Below are 20,903 nucleotides of genomic sequence, written 5' to 3'. Positions count from 1 at the left end.
CCTGCGCTCCCCACCCCCCTCCCCATCCCCCACCCTGTCCAGTAGCCCGGGCTTCTCCCCTGCCACCCCCAGCTCCCCGGCCGCGGTTTCCCCTCATGCCCACGGTCCTCCTGCCTCCATGGGCCCGCACTGACTCTTGCAAGGCCTGCAAGGCAGCCAGAGCCCCAGGAAGGAGGGAAGAGCGGTGGCCAAAGCCCCAGCATCCGCACGCAACATAGAGCATTTGGTGTCAAAGGGGGAACGTTTGCTTCTGTGGTCAGTTGGGCTACTCTTGCTGGTGTGGCCGCTCTGGGCCTCTGCACGGTCCCTACCTGGCGGGTTGCTGGTGCAGTGACACCCACTGGTGGCTGCTGTGGCTACGGCCCCTTCCCTGGACAGAAAGGCGGCCCCTTGGCTGACACAGCTGCTCCCGTGGTCAGATGGGCTGCCCCCCCCTCACCGCCGGCCCCCCGCTGGCGTGGGTTCTACTCAGCGTCTGCTCCCCCGGTCCACGTCTGAGGCCCCAACTTTCTGCGTTCATGGCGGTTCTCCACGCACCCACCAGAGATCAGCAGACAGTAGCGGCTGCTCCTTCAGCCGGGGCAGCCCAGCCTCCCTCTCGGCTCCATCACTCAGGGCGCCCGGCTCCCCTCACACCCTGGAGACCCAAGACCCTGTGCTCGCCTACTTCCCTGGAACGTCTCTCGGACCCCAACCCCACCTCTGATGTGCACCATTTGCCCTGACCCTGGTGACCTCTGGACCTCCAGGACAGAACTGAGTGCTCCTTCCTCACGGGACCGCAGTGGCTTCCCACGGTGGCAGGGAGTGGTGGGGGCACAGGACACTGTCCCTCCCTCTTACCTCCACGATGCTCCACGGCCATAAGCAAATGGCCTGGGAGGCCCAGATCCACGGAGGGGTGGCCACCGGCTGTCCTGAGAAATTGGGTCTCCTGCAAAACCCCCCTGGGACCCTCCTGTCTCCCCCCAAACCTTATGGAGTGGCAGGTCTAAGGGACTGCTTTCCCCAGAGGTTACCAAAGGGGTTTCTGTATTACGAGAGAAAAGACAAGTCCCTGGAAAACTTTCCCGGTGAATGCCCCTCTATGCCCCGCCCCGCCACTGGACACCTTGGTGGCACTTATTCAGTCCACAACCTTGAGAACCCATCGTGTGCTAGGAACTGTGCTCGCCCTGGGGATGTAGCAACGGGAGTCCAGACTCACCCCTACACGAGGGCTGCTCGCAGTCTGGGGAGGGACCCGGGCAGAAAATTGCACTGATCTTGATTCGATGGCAGTTACGATAAGCAGGCAGGGAGGTGTCGTGTGCCACGAGGGCACCTAACAGGCAATCCTGGAAGGTTCCAGGAGGAAGTGACCTTCCAGCTGAGGTCTCAAGCTGGAGGAGAATACGGTCAGGCAAGGAGAATGGGTTCAGCCTCCAAGCAGAGGGAACAGCACGGACAAGGCTCTGGGCAGAAGGGCTCTTCGTGGTTCTTGGAAACTAGACCTTTATCAGTTACCACGTGCCACGCTCCTGGGAGAGGCTGGCGCAGGGGTTAATGGCTCGTGCTCTGGGGTCTCATCACCTGGGTTTGCATCTCACTTTGCCCTTACTGGGTATGAGATAATGCGTAAGTTACTTGACTCCCTGTGCCTCAGTTTGCTCATCTGTTAAATGGGAGTGATACCAGTAAGCACTTCCCAGAAGTAAATGGGATCATTCATACAAAGGGCTTGGCGCAAAATAAACGCCCAGGAAATGCTGGCAACTCTCACTGGTGATCCGCCACACCCACTGAGCACCTACTGTGTGTCAGATACCATGCTACGCGTTCTGCAGTTAACCTTCGTGCAGGTCTGTAAGTTTGGCCTCACCGCCCCACTTCACAGATGAGAAGACTGAGGGCAGAGGACTGAGTCGCTCAGGTGGAGATTGGCTGAGGTTTTGGAGGAACCAGGGGCACCTTCTCGGAGGAAGCGGTGGCTGCGATGAGTTTCGAAGACAGGCGCCCTCCCAGCCAGGCAGGCCCTGACCCCGGCCCGACGTGTCAGCCCCTGGCCTCCCTGGGTCCGCTGGTGGGACCGAAGGGCCGCTCCGGGCACTTCCAAGTTCTTCCAGGAGTCCCAGTGAGGGAAGGCCCCATCAGGCCAGGTTCTCAGACCACAGAGCCTCAAGCGAGCGTCAAGCAACAAAAAGGCTTTTCTCACTCTGGATGAGTCACCAGACCGAGAGAGAGAAGACGCCCTGTCCCTGTGCCGAAGAAGAAGAAACCACACATCTGAAGAAGTTTCCCACGGCCACCAGTTGCTTTAAATAGCTGCAGAGAGGTGGGGGGAGGGAGGGGGGTTGCTGGGGGGAGACAGGGCTCTCCCCACCAGGCCCTGGCTGGGGTCTGCACCCCACCGCATGCAGGACTCTGACCTGAAGGCCCCGGGAGGCCCCTGTTGAAGGGAACTCAGGCCTCACAGGCACCAGGGGGGCCCAGCAGAGGTCCTGAGCCTATGGGGGGCCGGAGGACAGAGGACAGACAGACAGACAGCTGAAGAGACATCCAAGCGGGTGTAGGGGTACAAGCCAAGAAAGGGGGAAGTTGACCTCAGTCTACACCCCGCTGCAGCCTCCAGGCCCCCAGCCAAGCTTCCTTGCAGGTCACCTGACTCCCCTCAGTGCTCCGGCTGCCCCCCCCCTGCCTGCCTGGGTTCGTGACTGAGCCCTGGGCGGCGTTTCCGGAGGCAGGCCGGGGCCCAGGGCTGCTGACGCACTTGCTGCCCCCCAGGAGGGCCAGGTGAGAAGAGCAAGCCCCCATCCCCCTTTCCCGTAAATGAGCTCACCCACCCGGTCCTCTCAGGGATTCTAAGAAGCGGAGGACTGAGCACCTGCTCTTCTCCCACCATCTCGGCCTCCCCGTGGAGATGGGGGAGGGGGCAGGGAGGGGGCGGGGGGGGGCCCTCGCTCTCTCAAGCTCAGCCCCCCCGGGCCCAGGCTAGTGTTCAGGGACCGGCCAAGGTTACTCCCCTTAGGTGTGGAATAACACCCTCTACGTCCAGGCTGTGCCCAGTATAGCTCAGGGTGACTCGATGGCCTAGGCCCATTTTTCAGGGGGTAACCTGGGGAAACCCCAGAGATGCCTGGGAAATCAGTCCCATCCCAGGCTGGGACCAAGATCACTTCCCAGTGTTTAAGCAGCCTTTGGTAGCCAGGAGGGGCTCACCGTCAGCCCTTAGAAACTATCAGGGCGAAGGCCCAGAGAGGGCGGCAGCTTGCCCCCAAGGTCACGCAGCAGGCCGGTGGCAAAACAGCTGCACCTCTCTGCTGCACGACCTTGGCCAGCCCACTGGTGTCACTATCAGACATTTCTCGAGCACCTACTAGATCATTTGGGGGTTGACCCCGGATTAAATAAGACTAAACATTTTGATTAATAAGTCAGAAACATAACGACTAGCAGTCATCAGGGCCCTGGGCCAGGGGTTCTGGGTGCTGGCTCTCTAGGTTCTCTAGATCTCTGGGCTTTGGGGAAAAAGTGCGGATTGTAAGACTCCAGCCCTGAGACTACGATTTAGTAGATTGGGCTGGGGCCCAGGGAGGTGAGCTTTTTAAGATTCCTCCAGTTGATCGGGTGACTAAGAAACTCTGGGACAGGTTGTGAGTGGCTAGAGGGCAGATATTGCCCCCACAAGAGGGTGATTGCCAAGAGGCCCCCAGAAATGACGCATCACTTACAAGGGGCCTGGATGAATGATGCCCCCGTACCTCCCGGCTGCAGGGAAAAAGGGATCAGGACTTGCGGGGCCAAATGTCCCCTCGTGCCCTGGCGCTCAAGGAGCGTGGCTCTCTCAGCCTGGCAACGCTCGGTGGTGACTCTTCAGGTGACATGGGAAGCAATGCGGAGCCCACAGGCTGGGCCGGCTGGATTTTAGGGGCGGAGCCTGGAGCCCTTGGAGCTGGCTGGTCCCTGCTGAGGTCCGCCACTCAGCCCAGCACCATGTGCAGCTGGAATCAGGGTCACGGAGGTTTCCTGGACTGATTGATTGAGGGGTCTGGGGGCGGGGCGGGAGCCAGAAATGCTCCCCTCTCTCTCTGACCCTCCGGCTGAGGGAGCCCTTGGTCCTGCACGCAGTGCCCAGCTCTGCCCCCTCATAAGGCCACCTGTCCTCTCGGGGACTCCACGTCCTCTACTGCATGACCGGCAGGAGGACTTCTCCCAGTGGATGAGGACTTAGCGGAAGGACAGTGGCTAGGCCAGCGTCACAGGTGAGGTATGGTCACATCTCCGGGTGGGGTATGTCCCCAGGACTGCGTGGAGGTCGCTGCGGGTGGCAGAGAGCCCCGTCCCAAGCCCTCCGAGGGAGAGGCCGCTGCTTGTCAGCTCTGGGACCACCCCTCTAGGCACCCCCCCCCCATGTCCTCATCTGTCAGGCAGATACCCCCAACTCCACAAGGTCATTGTGAGGATTAAAGGAATCAAATCACATGACCACGCGAAGAAGAAGAATAATTTCAACAAGCATTATTGATTTTTTGTCTCACTAGAATGTAAGTTCCAGGGGTGGGGACCGTGTCTGTTCTGTATCCTGGCTCTTGGGAGGTGCCGTTTGTGTTTGTGGAGAGAATAAGGGGTGGGGGGGGGGGGTGGGAGAGGCTCTCCTCTCGGAGCTGTGCCGTACGAGGCCTCTGTGGCTCTTGTTTTGCACGAGGGTGCAAGCACGCACGCACATGCGCGTGCACGTGTATGCGTTTCCATGCGCGCGCAGCCCTGGACGTGGCTTGGACCCAGTGTGGAATGTGTTTCTGTGCCTCGGCCTGTCTGGGTCTGTATTTTGCATATGAGTCTAGTGTGTGTCCATTTGCATGTTTGTCTCAGTCTGTGTGCCTGGGCGCAGGGACCTGTGTGTATGAGTGTGCTCACCCAACAGGTGTCCAGGCCTTCTGTAGACATACGCCTGGGGGCAGGTGGCTAACTCTTTGTGTGTGGGGGTGTGGAAGGGTGCCCCCTGCTCTCCTGACCTCGCCCTTCCCCAGGGGCTCCAAGCTATGGGCACACCTGGGGGTGCTAGACTATGCAAAGCAGAGGCCGGGCCTGGGGAAGCCCCTGGAGCGAGGTCCCTGGGGATTGGCCAGGACTCCTCCCCGCTCCCCGGGGTCCCTCCCCACCCCCGTACCCCTCCCCCCTCCACTCCCCGAAGTAGAGCCGCCTGCCCCCTTCAGAGGGCTGTGACCCTCCACCCCACTCCACAACCCTGTGCCTAGACTTCCCTGCCTCCCCCTCCCTGCCCCTCCCGCTCCCTAGCTTCTGTCCTGGGACTGTGCCCGGCATCTCCCTCCTTTCCTCTCGGAGACCCCCTCACTTCTGCACCTTCCTGAGCTGCTTCTGTGAGCTGCCCCGCGCAGCGGGCGTGCTCCGGCGACCCCGTGCCGGCCTCAGTTTGCCTGGATCATTCTCCCCACAGCCCCGAAGAGAGAGGCCTGGCAAAAGCTCCATTTTGCTGAAGCTCCGGGAAGTTAAGGAGCTTGTCCAGAGTCACATGGCAAGTGAGCGAGAGGCAGACACAAACCAGGCTCCCAGTCCAGACGTCTTACCCACCAGACCACATTGCTGCCATGCTTCAAGTCCCCTGAACGGCCAAGCCCTGCTGGGCTGACCTTGTGAACCCACCCACGCCTTGTGCTCAGGGGTCTGGGCACCATCCCATATGCCCATGGCAGAGACCCCAGGCTCAGGAAAGGGGCTCTTGCCTGCCCTCCCAATGAAGGAACTGTGGCCCATCCTCTGTCCCTGGTCTGAGCCACATTTGGGCCTGGAAACTTCTAAGCCCACTCCAGTCCGGCCAACTCAAAGCCCCCCAAGTCTTCCCATTGCCTGGTGATCCCCACAGAGAGATCAGAGTCCCCTTCAACAGGGTCGCTATTGTTTCCCCAGAACACGCTTCCATTTGGCAAGGGTGTGTGTGTTGGGGAAACCATGTGGCTTTGATTTAAATTTCACCCTGGAAAAACAATGGTTTGGATTAAGGGAAGAAACAGTTGGTGAAAAGTCATGAAAAGAAAGGAGGGGAGGGGGGTGCCTTGTAGCAAAAACGGGCCCCAAACTTTCAAACCCACATTCCAGAGGTTTCTCGAGGCCTGCCATCCAGCCGTAACCTCCCACCCCAGCACGCTCCTGTCCTCTTCAGTAGCTGAGCCGGGGAAGCTCTGGGAGCCCGAGAGGGACGTCCCACCGGCCCACACCCTTCTCTCACCGAGGAGGAAACTGAGGCTCAGAGAGAGGCGGCGGCCTGCCCAGGGTTGTGATGGTTTCCATGGAGTGCAGCGAAGAGGCTTCGGGGGTGGACCATGGGATCATGCTGATCCCACTCTGTCAGCAAGGAGCTTGACCTCTCTAGGCCTCAGCCTCCCCACTGGGAAAGGGAAGAAAAAGGTGTTACAGGATCCTAAGTCACCATTGGACCCGAGTAAAGCCCAGAAACCCCATGCAAGGGTGGAGCGTTTGGCTCTGACTCTCACTGACTCTTTGCTCATGCCAGGCTCTGTGCCGGCCTCTCATCACCTGCACGAGATTTCCCAGCATTCAAAATCCCCATTTCACAGATGAGCAGACTGAGGCTCTGAGAGGCTAAGAAACCTGCTGAGGTCCCCCTAGGTCTCGAGGCCAGGTCTGTGTGGCCCCAGGGGCTGTTTCTAAGCACTGTGCTGTGAGCCTGAGGCCAGGAGAGCAGAGTGGAGGGGATTCAAACTAGGAAAAGAAGAGCCAGGAAAAGTCTGGAAACACGCCCACAAGAGCATTTCATGTTTCCCGTCTTCCCGAATCACCAACTGTCAGAACGGGGAAGGTCCTCAAAGGTCATCCATTCATCCCTCAGAGGGCAAAAGGGAAACTGAGGCCAAGAAGCGTGGGACGTGTCCAGGGTCACAAGGGGGTGGTGCAGGACCCATGTGTCCCGAGGGTCAGCCGAGGGCTTTACGAAGTTGTGTGTCCAGGTTGTCCTGGAGCCGTGTGGATGGCCTCCACGTCCGGGAGTGACACTGCGGGCCCGGCAGTTCAGCCCCAGAGAGTGAGTGGCCTGGGTCCTTCCAGGACCCACATCTACATCTCCGACATGGCTGCTTAGGGCCTGGATGCTGGGGCTGTGGTTATGGGTCCATGTGAGACCAGGGTCGGGCCTCCGTGTGGCCCAGGCTATGTGCCCGGATGCATCAGGGCTTGGTCTGTGGCTGGTGTCAAGGCCAAGGCCTCCGAGGCAATGAACTGGTTCCAGATGACCAAATGGACTTCAAGCTCCGAGACCAGGGCTGCAGTGGTGTGGCTGCAGGAACTGGGACAGGCTAGGACAGAGATGGGGCTGCGAGCCTCTGGACCGGGGCCCTGGAGCCTCTGGAGGCAGGAGATGGGGCTCTCCACCCCACGCAGCCCTCCTTCACACCCCACTGCCCGGCTCCAGGTGTGCCCAGACAGGGGCAGCGTCTGGCTACCCTCCCCCTCCCCCGGGATGGCCCCACCAAGGGGTGGGTGCTTATCCCACGGAGGTGGCTTATCCCCTGTGGATAAGCAGCTGGCGGCCAGGCCCCTCTTCTCTCCTGACTTGCCTCCTATGGGACCAGAAGAGCCAACTGCCCCCCAGTTCCGGGTCCACCTGTGCTCAGAGCCCAATCTGGCCTCACATGGGCAGGAGAGGAACCAAAAGGAGGCCGGGGGGAGGGTCGTTCTGCAGGGTGGGGGATGGGGATGCCGATCAATGGACGGTGCTGAGCATCGTTCCAATCCAGGGCACTTTTCGAAATGCTAAACCCACCCTGCCCTGCCCAGAACGATTCCTTTTACTGAGTACTTACCCCAACGCCAGGCCATATGAGGCTGAGGCAAATACCCCCACTTTCTGAGCGAGAAGGGGAGGCCCAGACCGGTGCCTTCACTTCCTCCAGGTCACCAGCTGGCTGGGATCGGGCCAGGCTCACCCCAGACTCGCTGGCTCTGAGACTGGGGCTGTACCCACCCCCACACACCTCACTGGGGCCCGCTCCTCTCCTCTGCCCGTCCTGGCCCCAGGGGAGCACACACGGGCTGACTGGGACAGGGTGGGCGAGCAAACCCAGCCAGGGATGCGCCAGTTCAGCCTTCCCAGAATCGCAGGAGAAACGGTTTCCCCGGCAGTAGGGAGCGAACCTTGGCTGCCATCATGTGACCTGCTGACCTACCTGGCCCCCCCCCCACCCCGGGCGTGTGTGCCCACCCCAAAACAATGATAATAATGACTGCGAGCAGTTCTGAGGGCTTTATATGCACCAGGTTCTATTCAAAGCAATTTGCATGCATTCACTCATTTTATCCTTCCAATGACCCTAGGAGGTGAGAACTATCATTATTCCCATTAAAAAAAAAAAAAAAAAGCTTTGGGGCGTCTGGGTGGCTCGGTTGGTTAAGCGTCCGACCCTTTGTTTTGGCTCAGGTCACAATCTCATGGTTTGTGGGTTCAAGCCCCACACCGGGCTCTGCACTGAGAGCGCAGAACCTGCTTGGGATTCTCTCTCTCCCTCTCTCTCTCTCTCTGCCCCCACCTCCTCTCACTCTCTCTCTGTCTCAAAATTAAAATAAGCTTAAAAAACTTAAAAAAAAAAAAAGCTTTAGTTTTTAGAAGTTTCAGATGTAGAGAAAAAATTGAGAAGATAATACAGAGTTCCCATAAGCCCCACACACATACCCAGTCCTCTCACTATCAATATCTGACATTAATATGGAGCATTTGTTACAGCTAATGAATTGATGTTAAGTAACATCCACACATTATTCGGATTTCCATAGTTTTCACCTGATGTCCTTTTTCCGGTCCGGGACCCCGCCCAGGACACCACATTGCATTTAGTTGTCATGTTTCCTTAGGCACCTCTTGGCCCTGGCGGATTCTTAGACCTTCCTGTTCTTAAATGACTTTGACAGTCAAGTATTTTGTAGAATGTCCTTCGGTTGGAACTTCTCCGATGTTTTCCTCATGATTAGCCTGGAGTTAGAGGATTTGAGGAGGAAGACCACAAGGTAAAATGCCATTTTCATCACATCATATAAAAAGCACACACTATCCCCATGACCACATGGTGGTGTTGACCTTGATGGCAAGCTGAGGTGGTGTTTATCAGGCTTCTCCACTGTCAAGTTACTCTCCCCACCCTCAGACCCCTCCCTCTCTACGCTGTTCTCCTTGGAAGGAAGTCAGTAAGCCACTTTACAGGTGTAAAAACTGAGGCACAGAGAAGTTAAGTAACTTGCCCCAGGTCACACAGCAAAGGTTAGAGCCAGGATTTGAACCCTGGCAGTTTGGCTTCTGGGGCCACGCTTCTAACCAACTGCCGTAAACTCCCGAGAGCATAGTGAGGCATTTATAAAAGGTAGGCTTAGCACTATTTTCGCAAAGTAAGGCAGTGTGGGACGAAGTGCAGAAACCCAGGGCCACACAGGCCTCCGTGTCAGGCTTGTTCTTGCCACTGAGACTCTGAACAAGTCACATCACATCACAGGGCTGACACGTAGCAGGTGGTTAACAGATGGGAGCTTCAGAAGGTCTGGACAAATGGTAGGTTTTAGAACTAGGCTCCGGGTCAGGAAAACACTGCACAGTTGAGGCAGGAGAAGCCAGCCTCGGTGTCCAAGTTGTGTCCCAAGGGAACGTGCCCCTCCAGCCCGTCCTGCACGGAGGATAGTCAGCAGTGCCTGCCTTGACTGTGCTGAAAGAATCAGGGTCAGATTCCAGGTGTTGCTCTTGACCTTGTCTGCTCTAAACTTGTGACTACAGCACACTCTGAAAGCAGTAAAAAAAAATCGACCCTGAACAGCTGGGCAAGAAGGGACCCCAGAAATCATCTTCTTCCCATTTTACAGAAGAGACAGTTGAGGCTTCCGGGGAAGAAGGGACTTAGCCAGGGTCATACAGTGAGGTTCAAGCTCACACTCGGCCCTGACACAGATGCCTTGTGACGACAGCACATGCTTAGACTTGCCTGCGGGGAGACCCCGACGGGTCTCATCTCATCTAATCCTGCCAGGGCCACACAACCACTGGCCACAGCTTGTTGAGGGGTGTCCACTCGCGGGGGCGGTTTCGGGCTACGTTCACTCGACCAGCAAATGGAAGGGGTGAGATGACCCTGGTTGCTGGACACTATCCCAGGTGTCTCGCTTGCTGCAGTCCTGGCCAGGGGGTGCCCCAGAGGGGCCCCCCTCCTGCCCAGCCCCCTTGCCCTAGCATCTATGAAGAGATACAGGCCCTCTCCATTCCACAAAGAACACTGCTCTGTTTACCCTCCAGCCCATCTCGCGAGAGGTAAGGGGAAGACAAACCCGCAGATGCGGGCAAAAGGACCCCATACCTGCCAGTTTCCCTGTTGGATTTTCCCTCTGCTTCTGAATGCAGAGGACCCAGCCAATCCGGAGGAGAAATCAGGCTGGGGGCTGGGCAGCTGCAGCAGGGGTGGGTGTGGGCAGCACATTGACCAATGAAATGCGATCAGTTTATTTAGCATCAACTTTGAAAAGTGTCAGAGTCCTGCCGGGTTGAGGGACCCCAAGACCCAGTTCTAGTGCCATGGATTTGCTGTGCGACCTTGGACAGGTGACTTGGCCTCTCTGGGCCTTTGTTGCCTCACCTAAAAAATGACGGGGCTTGGACCCATTAGTGATTCTCGATCCTGGCTTCCCTGGGGATCCTTTAAAACATATACTTAATTAAGTTTGGGGTAGGCGCCCCTTAAACCCACCCCCGGGGATTCGGTTGAAGTTCCCTGAACAGATCCTGGGTCTGGGGCCTGCTGGCTCTGACATCTCACCCGAGTATAGGGATCAGTGTCCAGCTCTGTCACTTACTGCCATGGGTGTTTGGGCATGCCATTTCACTGCTCTGTGCCTCAGTTTCTCCATCAGTGGACAGCGCTAGCTTTCCCCACATGAGGTGTGGGGAGCATTACCTAACCCGGTTGTGTGAAGATCCGCCCCGTGCAGAGGAAGGACTGGACAAGCTGGTGTGGAAAGAGTGGGGTTGACAGTCCCGGGAAGGGGGCCTCCGCTGGTCAATTGTCCCTGGGCACGAAGGGAGGGTGCGGTGGGCTTTGCCCCAGACCTTTCTCGGAACCGATGCTTTTCCACCCGACTGTCGGAGCCCCTGTGGTTGTGATCTCGTGCGCTCCCGCCAGCTGGGGTGCAGCCCCGGGTGCAGTGGGGGCCTCTGGAGACAGCAAGCTCTGTGCTGGCGGGGGTGCGAGCAGAGGCTGGGTGACTGCTTGGCAGCCCAGGGGGCAGGCTGGTTCGGGCGTATTCGAAGATGGTTGGACAGAAATGGGGGCCCAACCATCTCAAGAAGGTCTGCTTCTCCCACTCCAAGGTCTGGGGAGTCTAGAATTCCTTTGGCCAGTCCTTGGCCTCTGCCTCTTGGCAACGGCAGCCTCTGGCTCCCCTTCCCATCCCCACTGTCCCCAGCGGCCCTGTGGGTCAGGGGTGTCATAGAAGTGGCAAGGGGTACCTGGTGTGACGGGCAAGGAGGGGGACCGGAGCGGGGGCTGCGGGCCCATCCTGGGGCCAGAGAAGGCTGCTGGCTTCTGTGGGGCTGGGCGTGGCCACCTCAGAGCCATCAGAGCTCCGGAAATGCCAGAGATATGACTTTGGGCAAGTGACTGCCTTCAGGAAGCCTCAGTTTCCCCACTGGTAAGTTCTACCTCTGAGGCTATAGTGGAGAGAAAAGGAGGTCACGCTGGCATCTCGTAGATCACAAGGTGCGTGCAGGGCCGAGCACCGGCACCTATCAAATCAGTTCGTCTGCTCGATCCCCCCGCGCTGGTGCTCACCGCACGCCCTTCACGGATGAGAAAGTGAGACCCGCTTCACTCACGACGCACCCGCTCTGAGCTCCCCGCAAGGCTGAATGGCAAAGCCTCTCGTCCACAGCGCAGCGGCGGGAAGCGCCCGAGGACAGATTTGAACTCAGGACCGTCAGGTTCCCGAGCTCTCAACCACGACAGCCCTAGTCCACTGGGCAGAAAGGCCCTCGCGGGGCTCCGGGCTCGCAGCGGTCGCCCCAAGGGTGACAGCCATGGTGCTCTTCTGGCAATGTCTGCCAGAACTCAGAAAGCCTGGGCTCGGGCCCTGGGCTGCCAGTAAAGGGAAGGAGGTGGGAGGTCATTGCCGGCTTGGGACAGTGGCTCACTGCGGGGGGGGGGGGGGCAAGAAGTGTGCATCCTCCTGGAGAACAGCTCACGCCTGGAGCAGGTGGCAGTGACACCAGCAACAGCAGTCACTCTCCTTCCCCTGACTCACAACCATCCAAAAGTGGAACCGCCCTGCCGTCATCCACTTCACAGACGAAGAAGCCGGGGCACGGAGGGGTTTGGTAAGCTGTCCCAGGTCACGGAGCTGGGAAGGAGCAGTCGAGGCTTAAGTCCAGGCTCCAGCCTTGCACGACCGTGCTCTAAGATGGGAAGTGTCGACACTTGCATAAAAGGAGGAAGTCTCTAGAAAAGCTCCCAGACTCTCCAGCCTGCTCCCTGGATTCCAGTCCCCGGGTCCCGCCACGTTGGGCAACTTACTCAAGCCCTTTGCACATTTCAGTTTCTCCATCGATGAAACGGGGATGAAAATCAGGCACCGGCCATCTGGGCTTTTGTGACGCTCCGTATGTAAAGTAGCCTGAGAGCGAGCCCCATGTCAGTGTTAGCTGTTATCATTGTTATGGTTATTTTACACGTGTGGACGCTGTGACAGTGGTTATTTCTGGGAGTGTGACCCCAGCAGGAGGCCTTCCACGTTTTCTCACCACACTTCAGTAGCATTTTACGTTTGTTTTTTTTTTTCTTTTTTTTATTTTTTTATTTTTTTTATTTTTGGGACAGAGAGAGACAGAGCATGAACGGGGGAGGGGCAGAGAGAGAGGGAGACACAGAATCGGAAACAGGCTCCAGGCTCCGAGCCATCAGCCCAGAGCCTGATGCGGGGCTTGAACTCACGGACCGCAAGATCGTGACCTGGCTGAAGTCGGACGCTTAACCGACTGCGCCACCCAGGCGCCCCTTTTTTTTTTTTTTCAATGAGCATTTACGTCTTGTTCTACACAAGTTTTTTTCAAATAAAGAAAACCCTCTGGCTGAGCTGAGGCGTGAGTAGGCGTCAGGAGGTCTCTTGTGGCTAGTAAGCTGCTGTCTTTAGAGAAAAAAAAAAAGAGGGAGCATTTGATTGTTCTTCATATAACCTGAGTCACGGCTTGTGGGTATGCGAAAGGCCAAGGCACTTCCATCCAGCTCAACAAGCAACGACTTCGCCCCCTCGGCGCACGGGGCCGCAGAGGGAGCCCGGGACCTCGAGCCCAGCAACTTAGGTGTTAACCTCCCATTCCGCCACCACTCGCCACGAAACCTTTACGTATTTGCTCAGCAAACCCTGCCGGATGCCTCTTCGCTGCCAGGCCCTGCGCCCCATGGGCTCTGAGTGTCCACTGCTCACCAAGCCCACTGTGAGCCCTGGCGGGGCGGGGGGTGGGGGGCAAAATATAGGACAAGGTAGAGGAGGTTCCCATCCTTCTATGACCCGCAGTCCAACGGGGAAGGCCAGCATTATCAAGTCATTCCACAGGGAAATATTAAATTGCCACCTAATGAGTGCAGGGGGAGGAGCAGGGTACAGGTGCTCCGAGAGCCTCCATGAGAGCGGGAAATGGTCAAGGCAGGGAGGATGAAGCCTGCATCGCAGGGAGAGAGGACAGCATGACAAAAGGCCAGGGGGTGCAAGGGATCATGGTGAGCTCAAGGGGGTGAAAATGTTCCTGGGGATGAAAGGGGCCAGGGGGAGGTTGGCATGAGACAAAGGGGTGAGGTGTGCAGGGACGGGCCGCACAGAGAGGGGCATAGTAGAGACTTGGCCTTCGTCCCCAAAGCCACAGGGCCAGAATGGGAACCAGTGAGATCTTGCCTAGTGAGAGCCCTCCAAATCCTAGAGAAGAGAGTAGGCAGAGGGTCAGAGTAGACCGCTGCCAATAAATGGCTCTTACCCCCATATCCGTTCTCCATCAACTCACAGATGCAAAATTTAGATAGCATTCTTTCTTTTTTTTTTTTTGGCTTAATTTAATAACTTATTTTTCTGGTTACAAAATAGGTACTCTATAGTGAAAAGCCCTTGGGGCTGGAATGTAAGCCTGGGAGAAAGCTTCCGCAGAAAGCTGACTGGCCTTGTAGAAGCCTCTTCTCTCTGCATCCAGTAATAGAGCTCTGAGTGGTGAGTTGATGCCATGGGAGTTAGCCTGGGGATGTAGCTAGAAGGACAAGGAAGAGCTCCTAAGCCTGTTCTCAGAGCCGTCCTAAGATTCCTGGGGTCCTTAATAGGTAGTGAGCTCCCCATTCCCAGAGGTGTGTAAGCTGTCAAAGTATATATAGAGAGAGAGACAGAGTGTGAGTGGGGGAAGGGGGAGAGAGAGAGAGGGAGACAGAATCTGAAGCAGGCTCCAGGCTCTGAGCTGTCGGCACAGAGCCCGACGTGGGGCTCGAACCCACAAGCTGTGAGATCATGACCTGAGCCGAGGTCAGACGCTTAACTGGCTGAGCCACCCAGGCGCCCCTAGATATATATGTTTTTAAAGTATGACTCCCACTCAAATGTAGATTGAACAAACGTTAAAAATGTGTTTAATTCAGCTATGAGAGCTGCCGTAAGATGGTAATGCTGTTTCGAAGGAGGACTGGGGGAATAGTTCCTGGATACTAGAGAAAGTATGTTAGAATAAAATGGCTCAGTCAGATACAAGACTAGTTAATGTCCTAAAAGGCCAACAATCCACAACCTTTTGGGGTTTTCTATTAGACAGAGATCTGTAAGTTAACATACAACTTCCAAAGTCAGGACTTTAAAAAAAAATTGGTTAATGTTTTTATTGATTTATTATTAATACTATTTTTTTTTTTTGAGAGACAGAGACAGAGTGTGAGCTGGGGAGGGGCAGAGAGAGAGACACACAGAATGTGAAGCAGGCTCCAGGCTCCGAGCTGTCAGCACAGAGCCCGACGCGGGGCTCGAACTCACAAACAATCGTGACCTGAGCCAAAGTCAGACGCTTAACTGACCGAGCCACCCAGGCGCCACTAAAGTTAGGTCTTCTAACAGCATACGCTAAGTCAAAGGTGCACCCCCTCTAGATGATTAAGTCCGCGTGGCAACCCTGGTAAATGGTGCCCCACTGTGACACTGAAAAGACATGTTGCCTTCTCTTTGCCTATTTCCAAGAGTTAGACGATTTTCTTAACAAAGCTGGGCAAATGGCTGTAGCGAGAAGTGGCAGGAAGTTCTGCAGGCAGAGGGCTTGGCCGGTATATTATCTTTTGCTTTGTAAAAGATTACCCCAAAACTTAGTGGCTTAAAGCAATAAACATTTATTATGTTGCAATTTCTGCGGGTCAGGAACTGGGGAGCATTTCACTGCCCACTTACTTCTGGCTCAGGGTCTTTCGTGACGTTGCAGTCACGCACCCTCCCTGGGGCTCAGTCCCATCCGTGGGGGCAGCGAGGGCACCAGGAAGGTGGAGCCGGCTCAGGGAGTTTCCACCAGGGGCTTGGTCCCTGCCTTGGCCGGGCTTGAGGGACAGACAGATCATCTCCTCCCTCCTCGCCTGCTGGACCAGTCCTCACTGAAAGAGGAGGTGAGAAATCAGGAAGGAGGGCGGTGACCTCCGGGGACCCCATGCCCAGCTGATGCCCAGGATCTGATCTGGGAGGACGACTTCAGGGGGAAGCAAGGGGCAAATCCAGCTGGGAGGGAGTCTGCCAGTTTGGGGGGTAATTATTTTGCAAAACTTTACGAAGTTTTGGAAAATCTTCTTTCTCCGTCCGCTGAAACCATTGTTTTTCAAGGGAAATTGAATTAGAAGGTGGTGGCTGGAGGACCCAGAGAGGGAAGGGTGAGCCACATGTTTTTCTAACTAACTGGGCGTCTGTCCTGTGCCAAGTCTAGGAGCTCCTTGCACTCCGTGTCTAGGACCACCAGGGCCACGGCCGGGGCTGGGAGAGAGTCCCTAGAAGGGACAGTGGCAAGGCTGGAGGTACCCCCTAAATCGGCCTCCTTTGTCTGGGCTTGGGGGGGGGGCGGGATCGGTGGGATTTAGCCGAGAGGTGGGGTCAAGCCCTTGGTTCCCGGATGTGAGCCTTTTTGCAAAAAGGCCTTGTTGAGCCTCTCCGTCTCTCTGCAGCCGGAAATAGTGACCCCAGTGGTGAGTTGACCAGAAGATAAGACAAAAGCTCTTCTGTGAGGCATCTTCACTGCGATCAGCATCACCAGCATCACCTTTTTGAGAAATGGCCAGTCAGCACCACCCTTCAGGCCAATTCCGTGTGATGGTAGAGACTGGCCCGGGTGCGGTGGAGCCTAAACCGAGCTCAGGGGGAGAAAGTGCAGGGATCGACTAGTGATGCCTGCTATGGATGCGGTTTGGGAATCAGTGATATGTATGCCAGGTATTTGCTATCTGTAACGTCGTCCAATTCCCTCAACCTACTGATAAAGAAGCTAAACCCTGGAGGGGCACCTGGGTGCCTCGGTCATTGAGCATCTGACTTCCGCTCAGGTCATGATCTCACGGTTCGTGGGTTCGAGCCCTGCGTCAGGCTCTGTGCTAACAAACAGCTCAGAGCCTGGAGACTGCTTCGGATTCTGTGTCTTCCTCTCCCTCTGCCCCTCCCCTACTCTCACTCTGTCTCCCTCTCTCTCTCAAAAATAAATAAACATTAACAAGATAAATTTTTTTTAAAAAAAGAAGCTAAGCCCTGGAGAGGTAAGAGGGCATTACACTTTCAAGAGGTGACTCTTCCTGCTTTACATGCTTGGTGACATGTCCTGCCTCAAAAGCCTTCAAGAGCTCCTGCTGCCTAAAGTCCCAAATCTTTCCCCGGTCATTCGAGAACCACTCTGGCCTGGTTCCAAGCACACTTTCCAGATATTAACTCCCTCCCGAGGGCTGTCCCAGCTGAGCAGGCCCGCGCCCGTCCTGCACTCCCCGCCTCCAGGCTTCCGTCCATGCCGTGCCACGCCGGGATGCCCTTCCACACCTCCCCTGATCCGCTTCCTCTCCCACCGCTTCTATCCCAACCCCCACAGCCCGCCCTCTCCATTTTCCCTCCTGGTCCTGGTCAGACTCTACACCGTAACAGTACTCCCATCTGTTGTTCTCTCCCCTGCTGGTCAGTGAGCTCCTGGAACTACCCGCGTTGGCTCCGTCTCCCCCTCTGCCCTTCCCTCGCCCAGAGCCAGGCAAATGGATCCTCAGCAAATATTCGCTGAGTAGATTCCACGAATGTCTGCGCTCGCAGAGAGGCACGGCGGCCTCCCCACACTAGACCCTGGGCCTCTGACTCCCCGTGCACGCTCCTCCCAGAGCCTCAGATGTCCCCCGGAAAGGCTGACTTTTCCCACCTCGGCTTTCTCCTGGCTTCCCCATGGCCAGCTAAGATTCCTTTCATCCTCCCACCCCTGAGAGGCATCACCAGGACCCCACTTAAGGCTCACCTGATCTAGACTACTGCCCAGTGGTATGGCCAAGAACGGAGAGAGCCATGTCTAAAACCCCACCATTACCTCCCCAGCCCTTTGGCTCAGGACACTGATCTCCCCACACATGTATCTCTCCTGCCAATGGGGTAGAAATGAGGACTGAGGACACTCTAAAGCTCTGATGATCCTTTATCGCTAAGCATGAATGAGCCCAGTGCAGAGGAGAGAGCCCTGCATTAGGGGTCTGGCTTGTGGTCTGACTGCACAACCTTGGACAAGTCTGATACCCTTCCTGGGGCTCGCCTGCACAGGAAGTAGAAGGACCCCTCCGTCCTCCGGCTCTAGAAGACAATGCTCATCTGTGCCTCCCGGGAGAGCGGGAGGCCTAGGACTGTCTCAGGAGGGGTGGAGAAGGGGCCCCACCGTGCTGTGCCCTGAGGGCCTGGCCTCTTGGCCGGGCTCTCGAGCCCCTCCTCCTGGGCCACGTGTCTCAGGCCGCCAGGGAGACTGTTTCTCATAAACCCAGCTGTCACAAAGCCCTTCCTGGGCCAAAGTGACCCGTGGGCTGGGAACCAGAAGATGGTTCCAGCTTCTCTATACGTTTGGCACACCGAAATACCTTTGAGGGGGGCCAGCTTTGATTAAAGACATTTACCGTGTGAAGAAAAAAATGTGCACACACACATACACACACACACTCACGTGTATGTATTTAGACATTTGCAGTGTAAAAAAAAAAAGACATTCCTGCAAGGAAAGGGAGGCTCTGGTCGAAAGAGCCAGAAATGTCGCAACTGCATGCAGACATCCTGAGCGGGCATTCATACCCTGCCCCGTCTCCCACTCCTGTTCGCCTCCCCTCCCCCAGGCTCCAGCAAGCAGGTTCCAGCCTCCAAGCCTTTGCTGCTGCAGTTTCCCCACCTGGAGTGTCCTCTCTGCCACCTCAGTCTTCCTGTGCACCCGGGAAGCAGGACAGGTGCTGGATTTGGGCTCGGGGCTCAGAAAGGTGTGGGTGCCAGCCTCTCCTCTGCCTCCTTCCTGTAAGTTACTTCACCTCTCTGAGCCTCTGTGTCCTATCTGAAAATAGAGATGGCAGGAATATCATCCATTGGCTTTAAATAGATTTCAATGCTCTAACATGTTTAGAACGGTTGTCTGGTGGGAGCACCTGGGTGGCTCAGTTGGTTGAGCATCCGACTTCGGCTCAGGTCATGATCTCGCGGTCCGTGAGTTCGAGCCCCGGGTCAGGCTCTGTGCTGACAGCTCGGAGCCTGGAGCCTGCTTCAGCTTCTGTGTCTCCCTCTCTCTGCCCCTCTCCCACTCATGCTCTGTCTCTCTCTCTCTGTGTCAAAAATAAATAAAAACATTTTTAAAAAATTAAAAAAACCAAATTACCTTGAAGTGCAACAGCTCAAAACAGCCGTTTGATTTTGTTCATGATGTTGTGGTCAGGAATTCAGGAAGTACCTGGAAAGGTGCTTCTTGTTTGGGGCCTCGTATGCAAGGCTAGGGCTGCATTCATCTGAAGGCTCGACTGGGCTGGACGTCCGAGCTGGCTCACTCCCATGGCTGGTGGCTGATGTTGGCTGGCAGCTGGGAGCACAGGTGGGCTGGTGACCAGAGCACCGACTCGTGGGTCTCCGGCATGGTGGCCCCAAGATAGTCAGCGGTCTTCTGTGAAAGCTGGCTTCTCAAGCATGAGTGTCCCCAAAGAACCAAGGAGAAGCTGCATGTTGTTTGATGACCTAACACAAAAGTCACATCCTGTCACTTGTGTCTTACTCTGTTGGTGGAAGCAGACACAGCCACCCCCACCCAGCCCCTGGATTCAGGGAGAGGGGACATAATATACCTCTTCGTGGTATGAATGTCAAAAGTCTACGGCCATACCACCCTGAATGCGCCCGATCTCGTCTGATCTCGGAAGCTGAGCAGGGTCGGGCCTGGTTAGTACTTGGATGGGAGAATTTTAATTTGCCACACTGATTTCAAAAATTGAATGAACGGAGGGTGGGGGAGAGGGGAAAGTGGGTGATGGGCATTGAGGAGGACACCTGTTGGGATGAGCACTGGGTGTTGTATGGAAACCAGTTTGACAATAAGTTATATTTAATAACAAAATAATAATGATACATAAACGGGAAAAAATTAAAAAATAAAAACAAAAATCAAATGAATTTAAATTTTTTGGAAACATCATATGTCCACACTAAATAGAAAACCAATAATATATGGGGCACCTGGGTGGCTCAGTCGGTGAAGCATCCGACTTCGGCTCAGGTCACGGTCTCACGCTCCGTGAGTTCGAGCCCCGCGTCGGGCTCTGTGCCGACAGCTCGGAGCCTGGAGCCTGTGTCGGATTCTGTGTCTCCCTCTCTCTGTGCCCCTCCCCCACTCACGCTCTATCTCTCTCTCTCAAAAAAAATAAATAAACATGAAAAAAAATTTAAAAAAAAGAAAACCAATAATATCAAGTACCTGCCCAAATACATGTAAGGGAAGCAAAAACCCGGTATCACTTTCCTATTGCTGTGTAACAGATTTATCAGCTTCAAGCAACACAAATGTATTATCTCTCAGTTCCCATAGGCCAGGAGTCAGGCAGGGGTGAGCGGGTTCCTCCGCTCAGAGTCTCACCAGGCTGAAAGCAAGGTGTTGGCAGAGCTGAAACCTCACTGGGGCTGAGGCTCCTCTTCCAGACTCGCGGGTGGTGGCAGAATTCAGTCCGCGGTGGCTGTGTGGCTTCATCTGTTTTCTCGCTAGCTGTCAGCCAAGGACCACCCTCACCTCCCAGCGTTCCGAACTGCCCACAGTTCCTTCCTATGTGGCCGCCCACAGACAGTTCACAGGAGGGCTGTCCGGTGTCTTCCAGGCCAGCAGGAGCCCACCCCTCGGCACTTCGCCTTCTTGTAAGGTTTCCTCTGATTAGTCACGGCCCACCCAGGACACACGCCCTTTGATGAACTAAGTCACATTCTCCGGGTCCTGTCCCCCCACTCAAGAGGAACGATTCATGTTGGGAGTCCCGGGGCCGTTGGAAAATGCTGCCCGCCCCAAATGTCATAAAGCTCCAGCTAGAGACTCTTGGGCTGAAGCCTCTAGCTCTGGCGGGGGGAGGGGGAAGGCCACCAAGTAGAAGAGGGGTCTTAAACACCAGCACCCAACTGAGGCTTCCACCCTGAGGGTGACTGAAGCGTGAGCAAGGACGGGAAGCACACTCCTTTGCGAGCGAGTCAATGCCCCTTGGACGGCCCCTCAGACCGCTTCAGAGACCGGCCTCGGGGACACCGGAGACAGACAGCGTCCAGGCTTGCCAGCAGCTGCATGCTGGGACTTGGGCCGTCAGTCTCAGCATCGTCCTCTTTGACCACGTGAGCTTAGGCTGGTCATGGTGAGCTCCACAAACTGTAAAGTG

Source organism: Felis catus, chromosome C1 (assembly GCF_018350175.1).
Source record: "Felis catus isolate Fca126 chromosome C1, F.catus_Fca126_mat1.0, whole genome shotgun sequence".
NCBI lineage: Eukaryota > Metazoa > Chordata > Mammalia > Carnivora > Felidae > Felis > Felis catus.
The sequence above is the reverse complement of the archived record's forward strand: the minus strand, read 5'-3'. Positions refer to the sequence as shown.